We start from the raw sequence: 21,961 nt of genomic DNA on the forward strand, positions 1-21,961 counted from the left end.
CTTTGTTTTTTTTTTAAATTGAGATATAATTGACATATATTAATTTCAGGTGTACAGCATAATTATTCAATGTGTGTTATATTGTAAAATGATCACCACAATAAATCTAGTTAACATCCATCACCACATATAGTCACAAATATTTTTCTGTGATGAGAACTTTGAAGATCTACTCTTCCAGCAACTTTCAAATATACAAGATATTATTATTAACTTCAGATTCTCCTCTTTATGCATCACTCGGTGCCCATTTCCCATGAAAGAAAGTAAGGGTTTTTGTTTTGTTTTTTACGTAATTACCAGTGTCCCTTAATCTTCCCAACAATTAAGATTTTATAATTCCTTTCATCAAAGGTATGTTTTTAGGACCATGCAGGAAAAAGTGGTTGTTTCCCATTAAGAACTGGAAAATTTTCATAAATTCAAATTCAGATTTCAGACTCCATAGGTCAATATCATTGAAACAAAGAGGCCGAAGGGAAAGCACCGCCTCACCCGGGAACCGTTTCGTCTCCCACTGAAGGCGGTGAGGGGAGTTCTCCCCACTGCCCTGTCTCACCACCTCAGGTTAACGTGCCTTTGCCCTGGGCCAGATTTGGGGCAGGATTGGGGGATGGAGTAGATGCCAGAAGAAACATACATTTTATTTAACATTCACACAAATCTCTTCTTCAACTTTTATTGCAGGCCTAGGAGCTACTTAGGCGGGAGGAAATTTTGAATGAACTCAGCATTTAGTGACCGAGTGGAGACATTAAAAGCTATTCAGCCTCTCTGGCTACAGAGATAAGTACAAAGGGTAACTGGCATTAAGTCGGTAGTAATAGCAGCAATAGGTTCTGACCATGATTTGAATCTCCCGATAACTGATTCTGGGGAGGCTGGAATATTTATCAAGCCATTAGGGGAAGCTGTTTCTTGCTGATAAGGGGCCTACAACTGATGGGGTTCACCTGAAGATGAGGACGAGGCTGGGCTGGATTTATAGCCATTTGTAGCAAGAGCAAAAAAGCGTTCCCCTTAAGAACAGCATGAGACATTCATCAGCAAAATTATCAATCCGTCCCCTGGGGCCAGCCTGTGGAATCTTCACAAAACAGAGTGGTTAACGCCCTAATGTTTGGGGTGTTTGGCAACCCCACTCAGACTTGGCCAGCAAGTCAGAATTTCACTGATTGGGGGACAGAAGAAATATGGGTGGGATACATGAGATGGAAGAGTTATTGATCTGTGAATCTCAGTTTTCAGAAAACTCTCACACTGAATGATAAGGTGCCAGATATGTGATTACCCCCAGCTTTAAAAAAATGAAATCACCAATTTTACACAACTCCAGGGACTTCTTCTGGTTTATTACTGCAGTGGGAGAAGTTGCAGTATAGGTAATATTGAAATTAAACACAAACCACAATAAAGGAGTCACCTGCACTTTATTTTCCACTGCTGTGACCCTTTGCAGCCATGGGTCACCTCAGTGCCAGCTTTTACATTTTGAAAAAATTGCCTATCTCACACTTAAAATTTATGACTCTAGTGACTTTTGAAATGTGAACCTGTGTTTCCAGATTAAGTATATTTTTAAAAAATAAACTCTAGGATGAGAGGCAGGTATGTTGACCCATTGTGGCTGTTGGGGGGCTTCTTCCGCAAACCATGGAGCCGTGTCCCTTAATGTCTTCAGTGGAACCCCCTTCCTAGCTCCCTTTAGTTGATTTTTCAAAAGCATATAGACTTGCTTTTAATTAACAACACAAAATCGTCTTATATCTAGATCAAACTATTTGCTGCCCAACATTTACCTACATTTGCTTATGAGAAATGATATTTATGGAGAATTGCCTGGAGGATATGTAGTTATTTTATTCTCCTTGATAGCCAAGATTTTAATCTCAGGATCAAACAGGATCATTAGAGAAATGGCTATTTGCACCTTCCTGGATTTCCCCTGCCCTTAAAGAACCATTTTGAGAATTTGGATTCGTATTATAGCCTTGGCCCGCTTGGAAGAGTTCTCTAACAAATAGCCCTGTGGTAGAAGAAGGCATCGGTTTTCTCCCACCCTCCTCTCTGTCCCACCCAAACCCCTGCTCCAGGGAAGGAGGGCTCAGCTTTCCCAGATGGGCAAAGTGTGCGTGTGTGCCTGCTTGTGTGCATGTATGTGTGTCCCGGGCCCCTCACACTTTCTCCTTTCATGAGCGCCTGTGGCTTATCTGGCTTCTTCATGGCTTGGGTTATGAAGACGGACAGCCACCCTGGGGTAACCGCCTATTACTGTCACAGGTGTCTCTTCCATTTCTTTTTGCTCTTCCCACGGGCAGTGTAATGTGGCTACTAGGGACCTAAACTCTGAAGCCACGCAACCTGGGCTTGAATTCTGTTCCATCAGCTGTGGCTTAACCAAATATTAGGCTATTAGGAATAATAGTAGGAATAATCCGATACGCAGTTGCCACTCCTAGAGCAATTTTCTCTCCTCTCTTATTGTGAATGTTACTCAGGTGCCTTTCATGTCTTCAAAATGTTGGAGGGGTTCATGACAAAAGTACTTTAAGTTCAAACCCCAGTTCTTGCGCCTCTGCCACCGCCTTGGCTGCCCGTGAACAAAGGACCACGGGTTGGGATGAGGAACCTGCCTCTGACGAGCTGCTGCTGCGTGGACAGCCTGAACCCCCTCTTTGGAGGCTCCACTCCCAGTGCCCGCAGGGTGGCTGTGCTCAGAAGGTATGGGCTTTGCTTCAGAAGCAGCAGGAACACAAGAGAAAAACTATTCTTCCTTCCCAATGTGCCGTGCTCCTGACCAGTTCAGTGTCTTCTAGAGCAGAAATTTCAGACACTAGATTCTCAGTTTGGGGTTTGCTTGAGGTGTAGCTCTTGCGTTGGTGCTAAACAGATAAAATATTAAGCACCAGTGTGCTCCCCAAATCATTAGCAGCGAGTCCGCAGGTAATTAATTCAGCCCTAGGCGATTTTGGGGCCTGTTGTTTTTATTTCCCACCCACAGCACACAATTTTCAGTAATGAACTCTCTCTGTACAAGATGAGAGACATACACCGTGTCCCCAGAAGGCTTGGAATGTCTCATTTCTGCCAGAAACTCTGGCCCTGAGGGCTCCAAACTCTGTCAGGAGCAGAGAGGAAGAAAAGACAATCCCATAGCTATATAGCTTTACTGACTGGCTGGATGAGAAAACTATTTCGTAAATCAGATTACTGATTTGAAACAATTGGAGGATTTACAAAATCTATAAAAAGAAACCAAAGTTAAATGATACATCTTTTTCTTTTTTTCATAATTATTTTAAATTACTTCATTAGTTGACCAACGTTATCTTTAATTCTTACACTAGCCCTGGGAGGCTGGTGGCTTTGACTCCCACCGTTTCTGATCTCCAGATGGAGAAACGAAGTCTCAGGAGAAGTTAAGTGTGTTTCCAGGGGACTCCTGATAAGTGAGTGCAGATAGAATTTGAAGGTGGTCACAGCTGCTGGTCTGGTAATGAAACTTCCATCATTCTCGTAGTCTAACCTTAATAGTCCCCTGAGAAAAGATTAAGTAGGGAATAGCAATTCACTTTACACAGGGCAGTCCAAATATTTTTAGCAGAAGGGAGACGCACATTTCCAATTTAGACAAGGTATCAGCTAGATGGATAAATTATGTAGCCCAAAGTGCATTGCTGAGTTGCAAGACTTTGGAATGGAGTAAATTCCATTCATTAAACTGTCAAAGGAACTTTGTTTCATGTACATCTGTAATCACCAGTGTGTGTGCGGGAGGGTGTTGTAATATCAGAATTTTGCTGATTGCCCTTTGGAATATAAATATCAACAGTTTAAATACAAGGTATTATGTGAAACTTGTTTCTCTGTACTAGACTCATGAAGTCAGCTACTAGTTATTTCCTGCCTGGCCTTTACAAAGGCTGTATTGATTTTTTTTATTTCAATGTTCTGAATCATGGTGAGGGTTGTAGTAATTGTATTTAAGGAATTATCTTCATATATACAAAACAGTAAGTTAGCGTGGAGTGAACCTGGCTAGTTGATCTTTAAATCCAGAAGAATACTGAAAAACCAAACCAAACCAAAACAAAACAAAACAAAAAAAATGAGCCCTAGCTGGTGTGGCTCAGTGGCTTGAGTGCCGGCCTGTGAACTGAAAGGTTGCCAGTTCGATTCCCCATCAGGGCACAGGCCTGAGTTGTAGGCCAGGTCCCCACTTGGGTATGTGCGTGAGGCAACCAATTGATGTTCCTTTCATATATCAATGTTTCTCTCCTTCTCTTTCTACCCTCACCTTCCCCTCTCTCTGAAAATGAATAAATAAGATATATAAAAAAAGAAATAGAATGAGGGGTGAGAATGGGGAGAAAAAACTCTTTACTCTCAATATACTCAAATTAAGGTCCGTAAGTTTCCCTAAGAATTTCATGACGTCTCACATCTCCGATGCCTTCTCGTGAGCCGATCACTGTAGCCCCAGAACCTGGTGCTCTGATTGGTTGGGATTAGGTCACATGACCTCTATGGACTTGGGCTGTTTTACTACTTTGGATGGAGCGGCGAGGAAAGTGGGTGCTCAAAACAGAATGAGACGCTGATAAAGAAACGAGGGCAAATGGATGCCAGAGGGCCAAAACCCTGTCATTAGTGGTAGTAATAAAGGAAAGAATATACTGATACAAACATTTTTCAATAGCATTAAAAATAAAATAGCACCCCAATGAATATTAGTCCTCTGTGTTCAAGACCTCCATGTATCTTCTTGTATCACATACATACTTCAGAGAAGACATATCAGCTGGAGACCATCACATATAATTGTGGTGGAAGACCTAGTGTTTTTAGAAGTTGCTACCAACTGGTGCAGAGGGCATTGCACTGCACGTTTAGATGCGCTTCTTTACTCTTAACTTTCCTGCCTTGAGCCGGGGTATTTGCAGCGAGAAAAAGACCGGGAGCGGATTCAGGGAGTCGCGCGGTAGCGCTTGGGCTGGGGCCTGATCACCGTCCCCTCTGGCGCCCTTGGAGGACATTGAGGGAGCCGCCTGAGTGGGCCACCGTCCCTGGGTGCCTGTCTTAGCTGGATGTGTGCCCGGACGGTGGGACAGTAGTAACACCAACATGAACGGGCGGACTGACTCTGAACACGGAGGCGGGAGTTGAGCACTGCCAAACGGAGGGAGAAGTGGACTTCGGATTTAGTTTTTCAGCCTTGTGACCAGGGGTGGCCGGTCTAGCAGGAACCAGCATGGGTTTTGCAGCCTTGGTGCATCTGCGTTTGCTTTTTCCTCTGCCTGTTTCCCACACCCTTTTCTGTGTTTGGTACGTACTCATTCTTCAGACCTCAACTTTTCAGCGTTTGCTGATCCTCCCACTCTGCCCCATTTACATAATGTTCTGTGTATTTCCTTTGCAGGACTTTCTTCCGTTTGAGATTACGGGGTTTATTTATTTGTCTATTGCTTGTATCTTGCCGTAACAATAAGGGTATGCTCCTCCAATTCAAAGGCCTTTCCTATAGTATTTAATTCTGAATCCTCAGCATCTAGGATAGTGCCTGACACACACACAGAGGATCTACAAATAGTTGTTGAATAAAGTTTGGGACACAAAAAGAACAAACTGTGCTGGAGATAAAGCAGCCGACTTTGCCAAATAAACTGGACAATATGAATGATTACTACTTCTGACAGGAGTTATCGCCTTTTTGTGTGCAATGGACCCTTCTGGCAGCCTGATTAAACCGACTAACCCCTTCTAAGAATATTTTTTAACACGTCACAAAATACATAGGGTTTGCAGTTGAAATCAATTATTTAGGAGCAGAGTTACAAAAATATTTAAAAATTTATGAAATAGTAACGTGTGCTTTTTTATTAAGGTAGAAAATAATAAACTTAGTGGTAGATCACATAACTAACAGGATTTCAAAGTAATGATGGGAATGAATATTTGAGATATTTATAGCACGTATAATGTGTTATGGAAATATGTGTGATTTCAACCATATCAGTGACAAAGTCACAGGTATGCTAATAACACTGTAGCTGTTGACTGTTGTCATAATTGAAGGAAATGCTGAATTTCATTAGAAGTTAATGAAAATGATGTAATTTTTTTCCCCATCTAGTTTATGGATCTCCTAAATTCTATTTATAGACTTCCTAGGGGAACTGTGGACAAAAAGGTACAAACTTCTAGTTATAAAATAAATAAGTTATGTGAATATAATATACAGAATAGTAATTATAATTAATAATTTTGTGTTGTAGATTTAAAAGTTTTTAAGAGTGTAGATCTTAAAAGTTCTCATCACAAGAAAAAATTACAGTTATGCATGGTGATGAATGTTAACTAGACTTACTATGGTGGTCATTTCACCATACACACAAATATATCATTATGTTGTATAACCGAAACTAATACAATGTTATGTGTCAATATGTCAGTTAAAAAAAAAAAAAAAAGAAAAAGAACTCCTGGTCTAAGGACTTTATCATTCTATAAATGTGGCAAGATTAAGAATTAATATTAAAGCAATAGGTAGTTATTACTATCTCTTCTCTTTAATCTCCTGTTTGTGAGAATATTATACACACACACACTTTTTCTAACCATTAGCAAACTGTATATAGCTTATCCATAGAAATTGTTTAGTTCCTATTTAAACAAACCTGTACTCATGTACTCATGGAGTACTGACTTAAAGGCCTCCTTAAGCGCTGCTGGGGAAAATAACCTGCCCCGGGGACCCCACACTATTGCTGTTACTGTGCTTGTTCTGAGATTGGAGGAGTGAAAGAACAAAAATTTATAGAACAGATGCTCCTACAGGGATAAACAGTTCAGCTCAGGTGGGCCAAGACCCTTAATATGTGCAGAGAAGAGTTTAGGACATGAGGCAGTTATCGTCTATAACATGCTCATACATCACATCTTCCTTTTGCATGAGAAAAGAATCCATTTAATGTGAGTTTTCTCTTTTCTGGTAAATAAAATATAAATCCCAGTGGCTGCGATGAAATGCATTTACCTTCCTGACGTTATGTTTTACGATAATTTCTTTATGTCTATCTCTGTAACTTGTACTAAATTTTACAGGGGAAAAGATTCACTCTTATTGCTAGTTTGGAAAGTTGTCAAGGGCTGAGCATCACAGATTTTATTCTCACTCTTGATCAGAAAAACGTCATCCAACATAGGAAGGGCCCGAAGGAGAAACAAGAACTCAGAAGACCTGCAGAAAACCGCCTGTGATGCTCCTCAGGAAGATGAGCTTCTGTGAGCGAGTGCATCCATCTCAACTGGGTCTTAAGGAGCTATTTAAGAATTTCCTTTCCACTCTGACTCCAGGAGAAACTGAGATCCTCATGCAAATTTTTTCTTGATTCTTCTTGGGTATCATTAAGAATTTAACAACATGGTTATAACTTCAATACTTTTCACCCATTGTGAAGTATAGTCATTTTAATTTGAGTTTCTCAGGTTTTGTTTTTTTTTTAACAATACCTATTCCACCAAGGGCCAGAATTTTCTAATTCATTTTAAAATCAGTTATTATATAGTAGGTTTTGTCACAGTAAGACATAATCCCAAAATCTCTGTATCTTCAACCAAGAAAAGTTTATCTCACACATTTTTTCTGTCATCCAATATAGGGGTTTCTGCTCATCACAGTCACATGGCACCCAACCTGACGATGGATTCATCTTGGCATGTTTCCATGATTGTCATGCTAAAGGGAAGGGAATATGGCAATAATGAATGGGCCCATAGAACCACTCGTCTCTTCTTCTCGTGTTTTATTTTATAAAGAAACTATCATAGCTACATCTAACTTTAAAGAGTAGGGGAAGTGCAAGTTGACCACATGTCTGGGAGGAGGAGAGCTTGACATGTTTATGAAAGGCCTTATGACTACCATAGCCCACCTTCTGGTCACCATGTGTTCCGTTTACTTCCTGTGATGCAGGGAGACAACCCAAAAGTCCCATTCACTGAGAACATCAAGCTCAGAGCTTAGGATCTCTCAGGGATGTTCAGTAGTCTCTGTGACATGTTTGGGTGCGGCTCTTATTCAGCTGGGGATCTGTGAATTGAAAGATGTGTTATATTCCTTCTATGTACTCTCTACATAAACTTCAATAAATATTAACATCTAGAAAGGAAAGTATAGGGTACACATAAGAATTCTAAATCTCTGTGGGCAAAAGTGGCAGGAGACTCTTCCCCTGACTGTAGGTGGAGGATGTTCTTTCGTTAGATTCTGCTCTTGTTTCTCCCTCTGTGGTGCTCCCTCTTCCCCATTATCTTCTTGGTTACATCTGAAGTGAGCATCAGAGATTAAGCCTTCCTTGGGCACCAGCAGCTTGTTCGGCCTTCCTGTCCTCTTCTCTTCTTTATCTTCCTCCTTTACTAAGTTGTCTGTCATCCAGCTTTCCATTCTCCCACACAAATGTTCTTTTTGTTCTGACTGATTTTCCTCTTAAGTAGGTTCCTTTTTAAATTTGTTGGTTATTTTGGACTCAGATTGAGTACCTTAAGTGCAGCAGCTCCTAAGGCAGAGAAAGATGACATAGTTTCTCCCTACTGGGTCATTGGTGAAGAAGCAGGCAGGCTGCAAGCATCCTCACGATCAACTGGAGGAAGCCTCCCTAGTCTCCTAAGACTCTCCCTAGCTCAGGCTTAGGGAAGCCACAGCCTGCCTGTTCAGTCAGCTCCCTTAGCCTCGCAGAGAGAGAGGAAGAACCAGACGTTTACAGAAGACCACACCTGATCTTCCTCTCTGGGGTCCAGATATGTTTCTAAGCCAAGTTCTTCCAGGATCCACTGCTCTGGGGCAGGTGGGAGAGTGATCTTCAATCACTTGTGCTGCCTGCAGGCGAAAATTCTAAGAAGATTCCCACAAAGCCTGAAGCTCTCTTGCCCATGGACTACAGCAGGCTTTTCCCCGAGGAGAAGGATGAAGAAATGAGAAATGAGGTGGGTATAGCTTTCCATAAATCCCTAAAAAATCTTGATGTATTTTAGGAAATAACCCGAAATGGCAAAATATAATTTCTGTAATGGTTGTGCTTGCGGTGATAAAAGATCAATGTTTCATGACCACCGGAGCAGTATCACATTTAAAAAAAAATTAATATGAAACACTATCTGTTTTGTATTATCTTGTTCTGAAACTTTTTATACAGTTTTTTTTTCTTGGTCCCAAGGTAGGCAACAATATCAGTTCCTGGCTTGATGACATCTCTTTAGCACATTATTAATTATGAAAAGATAATTCAGCAGGTGGTTGCTGAAAATACAGAAATCATGTAAAGTGTCATATCATTTTAGCCATGAGTGAGTAGTCAGATTAAAGCTTTTATCCGTATTGTAGTAGAGGTCCGGGAAACACTCTTAAGCCCTACAATGAATAAACTGTCCTTGAACTCAAATATCAATAAAATATTTTTCATTTTAAAAATGCACTGAAAACATGAGTAGTTGAAAACAACAGAGAACTTTTTCAATATAATTCTATTTATGATGTATGCAAGTAGAATGACAGATCATTATATATTAACAACTTCAAAAGTTACTGATGAAGCCATTGGATTTAGTAAACAATTTGGTCTTTAAATATTTTAGAAATAATTTTTAAGTATGTACAGTATCTTGGCTCTTCAAAAAATAGTTTCTAGTTAGAAACCATTGGAGGGAACCTTATATCTTGTTTTTGAAAAAAATTCTTAATTTTAATTTGTAGGTAGTAGAATCTATTTTTAAACAATTAATAGATTCAAATCCTCCAAAGTTTTCTTTACAACAATATAACATTCTATAAAAATCTTGGTTAGTTCATGAGTTAAATTTATAAACACATTTTTAAAAAATCACAAGTTGTTGCTGTGTTGTCAACACGCAAGTCTTTAATTGTTGCAAAACCTAACTTCATCTTACAACCATTGCAGAACGTCTTTAGAGAACTGGAAAGAACCCAAAATAATGAGACTAAGGCGCAGCTCTCCAGGCATATAAAATACTTGCTCAGCTGTCTACACCTTTAGTTAACCTGATATTTAATTGTGCAAGGGGCATCCTTTTGTGGAATTTCAGTGTTAGATTTATAGGAGCAGGGTCTAGGTCACCAGGTATGCTATGGCCTGAAAAGAGCTTGTTTCTTTCCTTCGTGTCTCTTATGAGTCGTGAGAAACATGTAACAAAAACACCAGTACAGTGCCAACTAGGTAGTTTATGAATTACCTAACATATGCAGATGCAGTAGAAGTGTTTAGAAAAAAAGTCATAATATATTTTCTCATAGTAATTGTAATAAAAACACCATGCATAAAGCCATAAAATAATTAAGGTAGTGCTTGCTTGCTAGGCTCTCTGGAGATGTTTCTATGTTTTTTCACTGTTCAGTCATCTGTGATTGATTGATTGATTGATTGATCGAGTGATTTGGCAACACCACTTTTGATTCTCTGCATGCTTATGTTTTAGGACACAGGGCCAGAGTACCAACTGCTGACTTGGTAGGCTCATTGTTTCTTTTCTCTTTCTGGTTCTAGCAGGGACAGAATGGAATAGAGTCACTGCATTCATAGCAAACACTCTCTAAGCACCTTTCATATGCTTGACCTCTGGCTTGCTGCTTTGGATGAGAGAAGGATAAAGCGTGGTCCTTGTGCTCAGGGAGCTTGCAGCCAAGGGACGGGGCCAATACCTAAACCTTGGGCTAGGAAGATAGGGCCTGGTCATTTTGCTCTTGAAAAGCTCTAGAGTTGAATGTGGTTCATGCCAAAATTTAATAATCCTGATTTCAGGATGAGTTTATAAACTTCACAAAGTTTTACCTTACTGATAACTCTTCTGGTATGCAACGTTGGCTTTGAGATCATTTCTTTGTTTAGATGCTTGAAAGTTCCTTCACTTCCTTCCCATAAAAGAAAATAAAAATTTTCAGCTTTAAAATGACATGATATAATCTCTCCCTTTTATAGGCTTGTAATTCCTCATTGCATAAAACAAACAATTTGAGTATTTCTACTAAGAAAAAAATGCTTAGAGCACTCATTTCTATTGGTCTCATTCAACTAGTTCTTAAAGAGACAATGGAGACATTGCATTATGTGGAATGGGAAGCTCAAACAGTAAGGAGTTTATTCTTGCAACTTTGGTCCTCATGATTTTCTCAGGAATCTTTAAGAATATATCATGGCCTTAACAACTTGGGCAATGTGCTCTGAAAAAAATTACTGTAGATGCTTCTTCTTGACTGAATTATCCAAACACTACAAAGAGAGTACAAATTCCATTTTTTACTCACTGCCATAGATGGGCAGTGTTGTAAATACATACATATTTTGCCCTAACATCTAGGGCTTCGATCAGTCGTTCTCAGCCCTGGCTTAAACCAGCGTCTGGGGCAGGTAGAGGGGCAAGACACCGGCGTTTGATTCTGATGTGCAGCCAGGTTGAAACCCATAGTCTTAGGCCACCTGAATGGGACACTATTTTGTGAGTGCCATTGACTGTAATCAAAGTAGGAAGCCCGGCGATGCTATGGAATTTCTTGGTTTTCTTTGTGATAGCTTTTCAATGGCTTACTCTCTTGCAGTGTTACTTCATTTAGCAGAAGACTTTGTCTTCTTGAATGTGTAGGCTGAGAAGGATAATCTACATCTTGAGCTGTGGTAAGCATATAAAATGATTTGCAGGTGCTATGAAGCAGAAACTCCCTGGAACTGCTGATTGTTGAGTCAACAGAGACTTCTGCTTGCATTTTATAACTGGTTTTGATGGTAAAGGGGCTTTTCCTTTTGTCAAAATAATGATCAAAATTTCATTATTCATCTGCTTTTATTATGGGTTTAGTTATGTCTTGTAAAAACATATGTTGGAATCTTAACCTTAGAATGACCTTATTTGGAGATAGGGTCTTTTGAGAGGTAATCATATTAAAATGAGGTGTAGAATGTACCCCAGAAACAGAAGTTTATTTGGCATGCACATGTAAATGCAGAGGAACAATGAGAGAAATTACTGTTGAATTAGTTTATCACATTGACAAGGGCCTTAAATACCAGTCAGAGGATTTTTGTTTCCAAACTGGCATTAAGCAGGGAGATGACGGTTCTAGAGTGAGGGCGTTTGAAGGGGCACCTCTACCAGCATTTATGGGATGGATTAGCCTTGGGAAAGACTGAAAGCAGAGACTTAGTTGAGAGGCGATTGCAATAACCCAGGCAAGTGGCGGTGGGGGTGATGACAGAGGGGATAGAAAGGATGAGGCAGGTTTAAGAGGCGTTACCACAAAGGAAGAAAGACATGCAGGAACTCCAGGCATGTGGCAGAAAGATGTGGAAATGTTTTAGGCATGTGGGGTTTTCTTGCCAGTTACATCGTACCTCTATGTGCATGGGCATAAATAAGACTGATCTGCAGAAGCTCTGCAGTTAGATAAGAATCAGGATTCTAACCCACCAGGATCCATGTGGGAACCCCCACAAGGGTTCTTGTAACCTGGAACACTCAGGATATGTGACAAAGGACATGGCAGTGTGACACCAGTCACACAGCTGTGGTTAACACATCTATATCATGGGCCATGTAGACACATGAGCAAGAGCATCGAGAATATTTCGGTTCTACCCAAAGGCATCTGCTACATTGCATTATGTTGCATAAACCCCTAATGTAGTCGAATCATCTGACGCATGCCTGAAGTATAACCTAAGTTATTTTCCTTCTACACAAAGCAGCTATTTGTTAGTTTTCACACTTCAATCATCTTTTTACTACTTTCTCCTGCAGCCAAAAATAAACCCCCAGCAAAGCAGGGAAACTCCCTTTGGAAGTACAGAAAAGTCACAAATCCCTGGAAGACGGGAGTTCCCTCAGCCACAGCGCTTGACGGCTGCCTAATCTGCTTAGGCAGCTCAGCACTCACAGGTAAGTTAGATATGACAGTGCCAACTGGGTGGATTATAATGTTCAAATTCAGGTCACTCTTTCACTTGTAATTCTTTGTGAATATGGACAAGTCTGGAGCCACAGAAGCAGGGTAATTCTCCACCTCGGGCTCTGCAGGCGGAGCCAGCTCTGCAGCTGCCTGGCTCCCTCCTCTAGGTATTGGACACCATTCTCCATGGCCGTAGTCCTGTCCTGAGGATGGAGTAGTTTTTCGCCTGTTGCTAGAACAGTCTAAGTGTATTAGGGAATGCTGTATTAGGGAGCCTGTATTAGGGGATGCTGGGGGCTGTGAGCTGCTCTTCCTTATTTACACACACACACGCGCGCGCGCGCACACACACACACGTGACAGTGCCAGTTGGATGGACTACAATATATACTCATATATTTTATTGTTGTCACTGTTACAGCTGTCCCCTCTTTCTCCCCACCTTTGGCCCCTGCACCCACCCCTCCCCTCTCCTGCCCTGGGCCATCACATCGTTGTCTGTGTCTGAGTTACCATCCCTGAGGGGAGGGCAGCAGCTCCCTCTAGGTGCCCTGGAAGGCAGCCCTCAGTCCGAGTTGCTAACAGAGCTGAACTCTGTATCTGATCAGTAACTTCTCAGCAAATGCCTAAGAACAGGACTTGAGCTTATTCCCGCTGCCACTTTCATAACCTAAAACACACACTGCTGAAGCATTTGTAAATAAAAGCTCTTTGCATAAAGGATTAAGGCTTTCATGATCATGAAGAAGATGATATCTATTCTCTCCTGTTTCTCAGAGGCCCAATCAAGGGTAGTCTCGAAGTAGAGTTCAGTAAATAGCTGAAGATGTGAGTACAGTGAGCCAGGCCTATACATTTCCCCTGGTAATGTTCCCCTGGTAGTGAACAACAGAGTCTCCCTCTGGTAACCTCGGGAGGTGCAAAATTCCCCATGTACTATTGCTGTATGGACAGAGAGGATGGACAGATGGAGAGGCAAGAGAACTATTGGGAAAGTAGTGTGTGTGTGTGTGTGTGTGTGTGTGTGTGTTTGGGTGTGTGTGCACATGCGTGCGCATGTGTGTGTGTGAGAAAGAGAGAGCAAGAGAGAGAGAAATCAGACAGAGGAAAACAGAAGTAACATAGAAGGATTCCTTTTGGCTTTGCAGTTTTTGGTTCCAACAATTTGTGGATTTTTTTTTTAACTCTGACCTTGTGACCTTGTATTCCAAAATGTACTCTTATATCCTTATAGTAATTTCTCCCTTTTTTGTTTAGACTAGTTCAAGTAGGTTTTAGTTGTTTACTGTCCAAGGGTCTTAACAAATTATGGGTGTTTCTTATGGTGGACCAAGCTAATTTTCACAAAAATACAATTATAGCAGTCTTCTTCCAATTCTCAGAAAAAAAATGTAAGTTAATGAATGATTTCATGTTTTGCTCTCATAAATTATTTCTCAAATCATTGGCACTTGTGATGTCTTGCCTGGTTGTGAACACTAGCAGATGACAAAATGAACAAACCTAGAAATGTTAATATGAAAATGGAGAAAGAGACCCTTGTGTTTAGTGCACAGCTTGTTTTGCTAGACAGATGGTAATAATAATTTTGTATTGTGTATATGTACTTATACACATATATGTTTATGTGTTTGAATAAAGTGCATATCTATAGTTACCTTTTCTGCTAGTAGAACAGATCCTAGTTTATACATTAGAATAAAGCAGATCAATAGGGGTTTTGGCGCCTGCACAAATTTGGGAACCAAACCTACGATTAACCTAAACCTCCCATTTTCTTCATTCGCACCTTCCCCAGGCACTGCAGAGCCATATGGGGCCTAATCTGCCTCTCCCACCATGGTTTTCTCCTGCCGGCCCAGTTTCTAGTCTTTCACAACGGGAGCATCCTCTAGCCCTGCACGCGCCTGGGGCTTCTGTTGTGGACAGCACAGAGGCCGGAGCCTCGGTGCATATTTAATTGGGAGAGGAGCTATCCCTCCCAGCGCTGTTGTGGGGCTGGGGTGAGGGCTGGAGGCCAGACCATGAGAGCTGCAGTGTGGACTTCTTAGCAGTGTGCTCAACCCTGGGTCAGTCCCTATGGAGAGCACCTACTCATTAGATGGCTTCTTTGTCTGGCTTGAAGATTTCCAGTATTTTTTAAGTTAGACCTGTAAATGAGGTTTGGAGACCTTTATTAAATATAACAAAACTTTTCACATCAATTAAACAGAGGGTTCACTTGTTAGATGCTTTTCCTAAAATATTTATTAAACCTCTCATAAATGGTGTTCTGAAAATAAAAGAATTTTTATGTTTGTAGGCTTCAGGACTAAGTTGATTTTTTTTTTTTTTTGTTGCTGTTCATGTGTTTTAATCAAGAGCTAAATGCTAATTATTGAATCTCCCTTTCATGAAGATCTCTGTTACTCATGTAGATAACTGGCAAGTTCAATATTAATGAAGCTTAGTTTTCCATAAATAAGGAAATCTGGCATTTATAACTCTATTTGCTAAAATTTCAAAGGAATCAGTTTTCCCTTGGGAAGGTCATTTATTTATTCATTCTAATTTGGCATTTAAAACACTGATGATTATTGGCTCTTCCACATAGTTCTTGTGGTTTAGAAAAACACATTGCTTCAAATGAAGTCCCTCTTTTTTATTTGGTATTTTTAGATAGATAAAGCTTTGTCTTTTTTTTTTTAAGTTTCTATTTATTTATTTTTAGAGAGAAGGGAAGGGAGGGAGAGACAGAGATATTGATGTGTAAGAGAAACAGTTACCAGTTGCCTCTCCTATGTGCCCCGAGTGGGACCCAACCAACAACCCAGGCAGGTGCCCTGACCAAGAATCAAACTGGTGACCTTTGCATTTGCGTGGACAATGCCCAACCCGCTGAGTCACACTGGTCAGGGCAATCTTTGCCTTTAAAACTACTTTAATATACTGGGTTAGCAAAAAGTCCGTATGGTTTTTTTCCATAAAATAAAAGACATTTTTCATTTTCAAAAATAACTTCATTGATTTGGATATTTTGAGTATGTCAGCTATCTCTCATGTGGTATACTGTTGATTGTTTTCAATTAATGTCTCATTTTGATTGCTATCAGCTTCAACTGGTCTACCAGACCATGGGGCATCGTCCGGCAAGAAATCTCCAGCACAAAACTTCACAAATCACTTTTGATACATCAGATCAGTTACAGCACCTTCTCCATACACTGCTCAAATCTTTTTTCTTTTTTTTGCATTTCAGTTGTGTTTCTACCTTTCTTGAAATAATAAAGCATAATATGCCAAAACTGTTGCTTAATTTCTTCCATCTTCAATATTAAAATGGCTACACAAAATTCACCAATTTTGATGTTTTTTGAATGCATGCTGATATGACAGCTGTCACAATACAGTCTAACAAAATTGTTTTGAATGAAGTTAAAGACAACTAAACACTCCTAGAGCCATCTTATGGAAAAAAACCAAACAAACTTTTTGGCCAACCCCAATAGTTCTCTGCTGCACCAATATAGTTTAGAAGTTTACATTTTTAGAGCTAATATGTTAGACACACATGAAACATTTCAATAAGCTCTTTCTATTAAATGTTAATTTCTAGATATTAATTACAGTGTATATTATTTTATAGTATTTGATATGACATGCTTTTGTTTTTTCCTCTCTGACTCACCACACTTTCACCTCTAATTCTTCAGGGCCTTTCTGCTGGTGAACCTGCTCTTCTCTCTAGAAGCTCTCTCAAGTCCAAAAGCTCTCATTGGTGACGGGAGGATGAGGGACAAAAATAGAGTTAATGGGCACCATTCAGGAGGTCATTTTTAAATAGCCATGCCTGGACCAGCCTCAGATATATGATTCACTTGGTCTGGGTGATACCCAGCATGTATATTTTTAAAAAAGCTTTCCAGGAGATTCTTTTATACTTTTGGTTTAGAATCACTGCTTTAGTACCTGCCTCTGTCCTTGGTATATCCATCTGGTATCTTTTTTCCTCCAATTTCTACAATTACTATTTATAGAACTCCATACTCAGGCGTTATATAATTTGTATTCACTATCTCTTAATTGCAATCTACTTTGTCACTGCATTCATGTTAATTTTCCAAAAAATTTTTATTTTATTCTGATTGCAAAGTGGTATCTGTCATAAAAATTTCAAAAACCAGAAGTATAAATACGATACATAAAGTGGAAGTTACTACTTATAATCATATCCCCAGATCTAAGCAGATCTAATTGGGAAAACAGAAACCTCTACGGCTATTTAAAACACACAGAAGTTAATGGTGGTACTCCTTACAGCAGCAATAAAAGAGGATGAGGAGTTTGCCAGCACTCAGTGAGGCACCTCAGTGATTGGTGACATTAGGAAGCTGTTAAGGTCCCAAACTATGAGAGAAAGGGAAAAGCAGCATCACCAGAACTCAGGGGCAAGAGTCACCTAGGGGAAGGAAAGAAAAGATGCTAAAGCAGTGATACAATTGTTGTTGGAGGAGTCTAAGGAAAAGAAATAGGGTAGGAATACTCTAGCTTTCTTTTCTACCCGCTCTTTAGCCTTACATGCCAAATTCAGCTACTGGGAATAGCTCCACTATGACGCAGAGCAGGAAAAGGCAAAATAGAGATCTGAGAGCAAATAGGCATTGCCACTGTTTACAGTTTGATGTAAGATCAATTATTTCAGAGTTGGCTCTGATTACATGGCTACCACATTAATACTTGGCCTTGGGCTTTGAATTAATGCCCATGTAAAACAAAATTCCTAGACCCTCCATATTGGAAAATATGATTTTTTCCAAACATTGTAATTTTTTCTCATCTTCTTAAATATGTACCATGTTTTATCCATGGCATTTTCTCTCTCAAAAAGGCCTCCTTGTCCCTGTCTCATTTACCTTACATTTTCTTTTAGACTAATTTAAAATCTTGTCTTGCTCATGAAGTCTTTTCTGAACACCAGAGTTCATGCTGAATACTTCTTTCATAGAGCTCTATTTATTTCTGGTCTCAGTCATTTGGCATATTGCAAAATCTATTTTACCCTATTATTTGGGTTTTTAGATATCTGTCTTATTTTCCAACTAGATTTTAATGCCCTAGAAGTCAAGGAATGTCCATATAGCTTTTTGTGTTCCCAGAACATAGTTCAGTGTCCATAACATAGTGGATATTCAGTGTGTTTACATTGTAGTCAGTGCTCCTGTTCTGACTGAAAGCTGTGATCAGAAGAATGTTTGGAACTATTTGCTTTACAAGGAGATAAAAATGGTTATTTTATATCTTTTAATAAAATTGGAATACAGAAATATCCATATGGAAATTATAAACTTAAATCAATTTTGGGGAGATATGTTAATCACAGATAACATCAATATAAAGCTGTGACCCAACCTTTCCTAAAGTTGACTCTAGGAGAAATCTACACTATCAATACTTTTCCTTTCTGTAACTATCAATACAGCTACCATACAGAGGAAAGAAAAATAAACAAAATAAAATAATTTTCTATTTGTTCTCCAAATCTTTTTAATGTGATGTTCAGAATACAATAAAAAGCTTAACAAGATATATGATGAGGAAATTGTGACCAAAAATCAAGAGAAAACAGCCAATTGAAGCAAATACAAAGATGACTAAGTTTTAAGAATTAGTCAACAAGGACTTAAAATTTTTATAAATATATTAAAGAATTCGCATGGAATATAAACATCAAGGATGATAGGAATATAAACATAAATGATGAATTTCATTGAGTATGCTAATAGCAATTTGGACACTACATAAGAAAAATTAGTAAGCTTTAAGACAGATCAGTAATAATTACTCAAACTGAAACAGAGAGTAACAAGATTTAATAAAAGAAGAAAACATCAGTAACTCGTGAGAAAATATCAAGCAGTCTCATATATATATATATATATAACTATATATATAACTATATATATAACTATAACTATAAATATATATAACTATAAATATATATATATATAAAACTGGAGTCCTGAAAGGTGAGGAAAGAATGGGACAGAAATATATTTGAATAAATACTTGCTGAAAATTTTCCAAATAAGTAAATATCATAGTCTGGGTGGTTTAAACAATAGGAATTTATTTCTAACAGTTCTGGAGGTTGGGAAGTCCAAGATCAAGGTGCTGACCAATTCAGTTTCTGGTGAAACTCTCTTCCCGGCTTGCAGACCACTGCCTTCACATTTCACCCTCACATGACCTTTCCCCAGTTAGTGCATGCAGAGAACGTTCTTGTTCTTCCTTTTCTTGTAAGGGCACCAGTTCTGTCAGATTCAGAGCTTACCCTTATGAACTTGTTTAGCCTTAATTACCCCCTTAACACTCTGTCTCTTAATAATATCACATGAGGTGTCAGAGATTCAACACATAATTTTGGGAGACACAATTTCAGTCCATAGCAGGTATATTCAGCCAATGGAATACCACTAACAATAAAAAGGAAAGAATTACTGACTTTCATAGACATAATGAATGAAAAAAGCCAGATAATAAGAAGTAAATACTTTTTATTCTATTTAGATAATTACAGAAATTAAAGAATGGTTATCTGAGAGGGGATGTGGCTAACTGGGAAGGGGGCATAGGGAATTTTGATGTGATGTTGGCAATGCTATGTCTTGATTGGGATGATATTTACAAGGGGTTGTATTTGTCAAAATACATTGATTATAGAATTAAGATCTGTGTATGTTATTGCCTGCAAGCTATATCATGAAGAAAGGACAACTAAAGACGAAAACCCTATTAAGTTGTATCTTAACAAAGAAAGGCAGCCTTTCTTGGTGAAGGTAATCTCTCCTGGTTGTTTCAATGTACTTCTAGGTCAGGGAGCACTATTCTGTAGAAAGTTTTCCATTTTAAATGTTCTTACAAATGAAGAAGGCGTTAGGGGATTTCAGATCAACACATTTATTCTCTGCGTTCAAATAATAGACTCTCCAATTCACAGATGCAAATGAGAAGAAGGAACTTGTTCCAGATCACATTACTAACCAATTAATTATGGAATGGGAACCATATTACTAAGCCTTCAAGTTTACACTATTTGATATTAAAGAAAAAAAAAAGTACAACACACCAAGTAGGTGTAAAGGAGTTCAGGTTGTTAGTGTTTTTGGTCTCCCCGGATGTAATCCTCAACCCACGTTTGCGTTGTGAGGAGCAGTTTAGGAGCAGGCAGATTTTTGGTGGTGCTGAAAAAGGCTTGTGCTGACCACACAGAGGCAGGGAATGTGCTCCCAGCAGGAAGCGTCTCCAGCCTGTAGCACACCTCTCGGTCCTGTAACTCTGCCCAGCTATTTCCCTGAGACTTTCAAGTCTTTCCTTCCAGGGATGGGTTTTTCAAGCTTAACCTCTGCGGAACTGGGTCCACCATTGGTATTTTCCTGTCTAAGGCATTCTCAGTGGATGTTTTACCACACATCTTTGAGTTCTCCGGGGGCAGGAATCACGGCTCACACATCTAACACGATAGTGGGGGCTAAATGTTTGTGGAATCACTGTAAGTATTTAACAACAAAGAGGAAGCTATCCACATTTCCATGAGCAACAGCTTGCAGTGTTACTTACGCAAGCACTTTGACGCAGCTTCATGAACTGCAGAATTAAATCTGCAACCACAAAAGAAAGAAGCTGATTTCTTACGGCCCTTCTGTAACTTCAGAAAGGTTTTGGGAAGTCTCTAAATTGAATTTAACTGTTGAGCACAGGCTGAACTTAAAACCCTCATCTGTTTTAAGTCATCCCCTACCTCCCGTACCCTGTAGGCTCATACAAGGGTCTGAATCCTAAGTGCTTTGGCTAAGGACATGTGCCCTGTGTAAAAGGCCAAGGAACCCAAGGGGCTGAGATTACATTACTGCCGGCATCACCACATTCCTTCTGTTTGAGTTCACTCCCATGAAAACCACTAAGTGGTTGTAGAATGTCCCGCTCGGAGCACTGGGGTCCCATCAGGCCGCAAAGGTGGGCAGGAAGACGACAGCCCCGCAAAGGACAGTGGAGTTATTCAGGAAGATGGCAAGAAAAACAGATTATTTTGCAACAAAAGGATGCCAAAAATTTCCTGCTTCAAAATAAGGGTGTAATTGGCTTCTACCTTGAAGCCAAACACCATGTAATTAATTTTATTGTGTCCTGGCACCGGCCGTGCCAATTATCTCATTGATGCTCAGTGAACCTTTCTGAATACAAGGGAAGTACATTTATTAATCAGGATCACTGCTGTAACATGCCACTGATATTTGGGGGGATGCTTGAGACAAGGAGAGTCCAATGAGGATGAGGAGGGAAGGGGTGGTGGACACAGAAGGCTCAGGGGCCAGATGCAGCACATCACTTCTGCCCACGTTATATTGGCCATAATTTAGTTATATGGTTTCAGCCAAGGTCATTGGAAGCTGGAAAATGCAGCCTAGGTTTAGGCCTAGAAGGAAAAAGAAAAGAGGTTTCATGAACATATAGCATTGTTTCTGCCACAGTGTGTAACTGTAGGTGGCAACAACATAAAATCTATCCTTTCAGAGATATTTAAATATCTACTGAAAAGTGGGGAACAGTATATTCCATTCTAATCTTCCCAGGTAGTGTTGGTGCTGTTTCTGGGGATGTTAATTGCAGACAGAGGCCCAGTCACCCCTGAACCATCTTTATGACCAACGACTATTCCTGAACTTACAATTCGATGATTAGCATTGATTATATAATGGTCACACACAACAGATTTTTGCTGCAGTACTAAAATCATACCTATATTGAGGGGTATTCAAAGCCTTTAGAGGACATAAGACTCTATTATAGGACTTCTAAATTGTTGTTTTATTCCTCTGCTTTCTAATATTATACCACCGAGCAGAGTTATTAGGCAATATCCCATTGTAAGTAAAATAGAAGATGGAAAAAATCAGTCAGAAAAGAATGCCTTCGAATCTCCATGTCACTAGTTAGATGGTAACAGTTCCAAAACTAAGTCAGAAGCACGCG

The sequence above is a fragment of the Pteronotus mesoamericanus genome, unplaced genomic scaffold (assembly GCF_021234165.1).
Source record: "Pteronotus mesoamericanus isolate MK-2021 breed Mesoamerican mustached bat unplaced genomic scaffold, CSHL_Meso_final scaffold_85, whole genome shotgun sequence".
NCBI classification, from domain to species: Eukaryota; Metazoa; Chordata; class Mammalia; order Chiroptera; family Mormoopidae; genus Pteronotus; species Pteronotus mesoamericanus.